Below are 6,104 nucleotides of genomic sequence, written 5' to 3'. Positions count from 1 at the left end.
ATCCAGTAGAACGAGTTAATTATCTAAATTTCCTCGGAGCCATACCGCGAGGCGTATACGCGACAAACACACATTTAATAAAAACCACTAATAATAATAATAATAATAATAATAATAATAATAATAATAATAATAATAATGGTTTCAAATTTTGCAACAATGGTAGCTATTTTTAGGAAAGGGATGAATCGATTACATCGACACCGGTGTTCAAATGCTACTTATTTTATCGAATACGAAAGAACGAAAGGCAAAGTCGACCTCGGCAGAATCTGAGCTCAGAACGCAGCGACGGACGAAATACCGCTAAGCATTTTACCCGGCGTGCTAATGATTCTGCGAGCTAACAGCCTTAAGAGCAACAACAACAACAGCAACAACGAAACAGAATGCAGCACAAACTACAAGAACATGAAACATGAACATGTACTTCATAGTGAAACAGGCTACATGAAACTGAATGAAAAACGATAATATCAATACTAATTCCAATGGTAAAAATAACATTCTTCTCACTATTTTAAAAGGACAAGCTAGAAAAACAAACATTTTGAGTATTCCAGATATATATTACTCGTATATTGCACGAAAGGCAATAGCGTATAATGTTAATGAGTTCTATTTGTCTGTACGATATTGCATTAACGTGTTTTGGGGTTAGAAATAGCAAACAGGGGAAGTGTGCAGGCGTATCCGTGTGGTAAGAAGCTCGCTTCCCAATTACATGGTTTCAGGATCAGTCCTACTGCGTGACACCTTGGGAAAGTGTCTTCTACTGTAGCCTCGGCCGATTAAAGCCTTCTGAATGGATTTGGTACACGGAAACTGAAAGAACCCTGTCGTGTGTGTGTGTGTGTGTGTGTGTGTGTGTGTGTGTGTGTGTGTGTGTGTGTGTGTGTGTGTGTGTGTGTGTGTGTGTGTGTGTGTGTGTGTGTGTGTGTGTGTGTGTGTGTGTGACAGAGAGAGAGAGAGTGTGCGCGTATGAGTGTGTGAGTTTCTCCCCCACCGTCGCTTGAAAACCGATTTTAGTGTTTTAGGCAAAAGAAACCGATAGAATAAGTACTAAGTCTACACAGAACAAGTCCTGCGGTCGATTTCTTCGGCTAAAATCCTTTAAGTTGGTGATCCAGCATGGCCGAAGTCAGATGACTGAAAAAGAATATGATAGGATCGTGAAAGTGATATGAAGTGTCTTGCTCAAGGACAAGCCTTGCCATTCCGCACATGATTCGAACACATGAGTTTATGCCTTCACACCGCAGACGAAAATAGCTAGTATTAGTCGCTCAGTTATCATATTTTCCATAGAGCTAAATTTCTAACGAAATGATACATGGACATGTACATAGAACAGGTTAAAACTAAATTAATGCGTACTATAACTACAAAAAGATGTGACAAGTCGAACAGAACCTGTTAGAGATAAAGACGGGAGTGATGAGAAGAGAGTTTACACGTGTAAAGAGAGGAGCCTTGTGTGATTTACACCCCCAACGCTTGAATAGAATTTCATTCTTTGTAAATATGGAAGAAATGTGTACGAAGCATTCCTGCCAGTAATAGATAGAACAAACGTAACGAAGCATATCTTTGCAGTCTCTTATGTGACCCGTAGTAACAACGTACCAGCGTCGCAGACAGGAAATGTTCTACACGTGTTTTAACCTAGAGTCATATTAAAGAAATTCATTTTAACAGAAACAAAAAAAGAATTACCACACACCCACACAGACACACATTCACATGCATACATTCTCTCAAGGAAGCAACAATATATGGCATGCATAGATAGATAGATAGATAGATAGATAGATAGATAGATAGATAGACATGCATACATACATACACATATATATACATGTAAATACACAACACACACGTGTGTCTGTGTGTGTATTGATAGATTAATAGATAGACAGACAGACAGACAGATTCACATATACAAATATGAATTTATGTATATCAGCTGATGATACCCGATTTGACCGATGCTGGTGATCAGCAGGTCACGTTGTGTGTGTGTGTGTGTGTATTTATATATATATATATATATATATATATATATAGTTCAAATGTATAGAAAACGAAGAGCGGGTGTATTAGTTTGGCGCTCTGGAAGAATGGAAAAGTCTTTGACGTTTCAAGCCTACACTCTTCCACAGAAAGCATTGAAAGCGGGGAAAAAATGGTGAGAGGACGAGAAAGAGGGAAAGAAAAAAAATGTGTTGGGATTAATGGTTCAACATATGTATATTTCTCAACCAAATCCACTCTCAAGTCTATAACAGAAAACGCTTACCAAATTTCTCAGATGCCGCACAGTGGGATTGAACTAGTAGCTGAAATCACGTAGATCCAAGCAAACTTTATAACCATGCAGTCATGGCTACGTCTTTAAATTATACACACGTACAGAAAGGCATACAGATATTCGCAATAATACTGACAATCAAGCATGTGTACACACGTGTGTGTGTGTGTGTGTGTGTGTGTGTGTGTAAGTAAGTGTGTATGCATATATGCTATTATGTTATTTCTGAATTTATGTGAATGTGTTACGTATGTTGTTATTTGCCGCTGACTTGTCTGACGGTATTTTTATATTACAATACGTGTCTATATTTCATATTTATATCTAACAGAAGCAACAAAAAAAAAGAAAAATTTTCACTGGTGTATAATCAGAAAATGCACAGTGATTGATTACATGCTTTCCCACTGTTATAATGATGATTGCTTCCAAGTCTGGTTTGAATTTAAATGTTTTTCAGATGTTGTATGAACAGACTACCTGTGGTGCTTTCATGTAAAGTTGCGAGCAATAAGCAATTCCAAAATTCCAGCAAAAATATATAAAGACTAATAATTTCGCTAATGTCTAAACCATAAGTGAGTGATTGTTTAACACAAAAGCATGCATTCAAAGATTTCAAGGTTGAGGAAATGAGTATGAGAGAAGCTGTGACGTTCATCCCTTTTTTCTTGTGCACTGATGATGTAACAGGAAATAGAACCCGTTCACATAGTCGTTCAATAAAAGGATAAATCAATCCTAGAACATTCTCTATTGTCAGAATATTTCTTTGTTACATAAGCACAAAGACAAAATTTATAGACGAGGAAAATGAGCTTAGTAGGATATTCATAAATTTTCTTTATGGCATTAGTGATGCAAGAGAGCAGCTATATAACTGAATCTAATTAACCTCTACAGAGAATCAATACCAGCCTACCAACCAAACAGTAATATCACATTCTGAGCCAACAATTGTGCTTCCACGGGTTTCCGCGTATTTCTGGAAATAGCAACTACATCTTACTTAAATTGCCCTATATTGTTTAAGACAAAAAAAAAAAAAAAAAAAGCCACGTAGATTACGATTCTCGATACCCTATCCTATAAATGATAAGGCTAGCCAGTTCTTAAAAGGCTGTCATCTGTATGTCTGCTCAGCTACAGTTTGTCTAGAGCTAACCAACAACAACTATCAAATATTGCCTTTATTTTATTTGGAACAATACAATTTATTTTTTTTCATCTGCTGCAATCTGTTACACCTGAGATAATAGCGACAAAGTGCAGCCCTGTAAAATTTGCACTCGGAATGAAATTCAGTTCGTTGTTCTAGATTCTTTGTAGCTGTTTTAATAACAAATCATATTCATTTCTTTTTGATAAGTGAAAAATATTAAATATTTGTGTAAGAAAAGAATGGAAAGTGTTCGTTTTCTGTTGTTGTTTTTTAATATATAAGAAACGAAATGAAGTGGTGTAAAACAATTTGTTTCATTGTGATTGTCAATGAAGGCAAGCGAAAAGCCTGTGATTTTCCAGAGACTCTAGCACTTGAGCTAGGAAAAACGAGACGAGAGACTTGGCCTAAATGCTTGCAGCGTAGTAAAATCGGATAAGGGCAGCGATAAGTTTAATGGTGTTAGTGTTAAACCAAGTCAGGTATTAATTGAATATCCCAGATAACCAAAGTGGTATCTTTGGCGGTCTTTCTAACGAATGTACCTAACATGGGTTTTATAGACGGAAGCCTATGTTAAAAGGCATTTGCCAAAAAATGCTGTACAGTGACATCCAACTAGATACATGAAGTGGTAAAGTAGACCTTATAACAACAAAGTCCATTAGACAGTCTCACCTCTTCGCGAAATTAACATTTCAGAAATATGTATTAGTGACAGAGGTAGTATCAGCGCCAACACAACCAGATCACGTGATTTCGACCTTCCTTAATCTCATCAATGATGCACGCTCAAAAGTACACATACATACACACAAGCAAGCACACAAACACGCACACACATACATGCACACACATACACACACATACACACACGTACGCATGCACACACATGCATGCACACAAACATGCACACACATACATGCACACACGCATTGACACGCGCGCACACGCACACACGCGCACGCGCACACACGTACGCGCACGCGCACACACGCATATATATGTGTGTGTGTGAAGTGTGTCTCGGGCCTGCAGGCTGAGCGAAACCGAAGCTTATCTCGATTTCCGTAGAGGGTACGTGACTGGGACTGAATGCTTGGTCCTCAACGAGACACTAGTATGTCTAAGGTTCGCACACCAGTTGCCGTTGGTACCCGTTATCCACGAAGTTGACTAGAACAATGTGAAACGAAGAGCCTTACTCAAAGACACAATCGACCACCATGTTCAGGAATCGAACGCAAAATTTAATGATTGCTAGCCCAACACCGTTATTTATAAATCACACGCCTTCAGGAATCAGTTCATTCACTGAATAAATAACTAAATGCTTTGGAACCGCCTAATTATTATCGCTAACATTTCATTATAGTTCTTCAGTGTAAACAATATTAGCATATTCTTTAAGTATTAGTTAAGTAAACAGTCAAGAATTATCGCAGTTCAGGAAATGGAAAACAAACAGAATATTTACAGTGCGTTTAATCGATCCACTAAACCTGACAACTTTAAGGTTAATGAAAAGGTGATTCGAGAATTATTTTTGATTTAACAAAATACAATTATGCAATTAACAGAATTAAAATTAAGAACTACTAACTCTAATGCAAAAACTTAACAGAATGTGATTCTCATATTTTGGGTCATCCGATAAAAATGCAGATTTTCTGTACTTCTTTTATTTTTCAAAATTAAGCTAAACAAAGTCCTTCTTTTAATTTAAAATATACTCTCCTTCATTTTCTACAATGCTCTTCCATCTCTGGTAAACTTGCAAGGCCTCTCTTCTAAAATTGATTTGTCCCTGACGAAAACTATTCCTGTAGTACTGTTCCAACTTGTCTACAGAATTAATATTTTTTCCGTCCAAATGATTTTGAAGACCACAGAATAAATGATAATCAGGTGAACTCATAAAGCAAAATATGCTGAATACGCTACTTTGTCACTCTAGCTTTGCAAAAATAGCTGTTAAAATCGAACTGCGCTCTTCAAAACTTGCACTAAGAATAAGTACAAGGTTAAATTACTACCTGCTTTTATAGCAAGTTGTTGCAGGTCCCTCTCTGACTTTAAGTTCGTGCAATAGAAAAATACGCATTATTCATGGGATGACTCAATATTGATACTTTTATTTATATTCTTTTAGTAAAAACAAAACGTTCCTAACTTTAAAGCTTCTACTTATCATCACATGTGTTAAATACATATGTACATATGCTCGAGTTGGAATTAAGTCACGGAATTAATACTTTCAAACAGTTTTGTTGGTTTAGTTTGTGTTAGTGAAATATAAATGTATCCCTTATATTAATTATCGATGTTCTTAAAATATTTCAATACGTTTTATATGAAAAATTATATTGCCATTTCAGAATAGTTAGAATGAAAATATAATTATGAATGTATCTATATAGAACAACGATCATGATGGTTTTTGAAGATGTATAAAGATGAAGGTACGAAATAATGATTTAATTAGCACACGCGAATTTTATAGTTTGTTGCTTGAACCAGTATATGTTTATATAAATTATACAGAATTCAATATCATGACAAACATATGTATATATCATACACGTATACATATGCATTCATTCATATATATATATACATATATATATATAT

General features: G+C 35.9%; 1 protein-coding gene across 6 annotated transcripts in view; it reads right to left on the bottom strand.

Annotated features, from left to right (window-relative positions):
• Positions 1-6,104, bottom strand: part of LOC106884261 (inactive histone-lysine N-methyltransferase 2E) — a 514,331-nt gene that overhangs the window by 378,813 nt on the left and 129,414 nt on the right. The gene's annotated exons all lie outside the window — the stretch shown is intronic.

Source organism: Octopus bimaculoides, chromosome 3 (assembly GCF_001194135.2).
Source record: "Octopus bimaculoides isolate UCB-OBI-ISO-001 chromosome 3, ASM119413v2, whole genome shotgun sequence".
Classification (NCBI taxonomy): Eukaryota; Metazoa; Mollusca; class Cephalopoda; order Octopoda; family Octopodidae; genus Octopus; species Octopus bimaculoides.
This window is presented reverse-complemented; position numbering and strand designations above follow the sequence as displayed.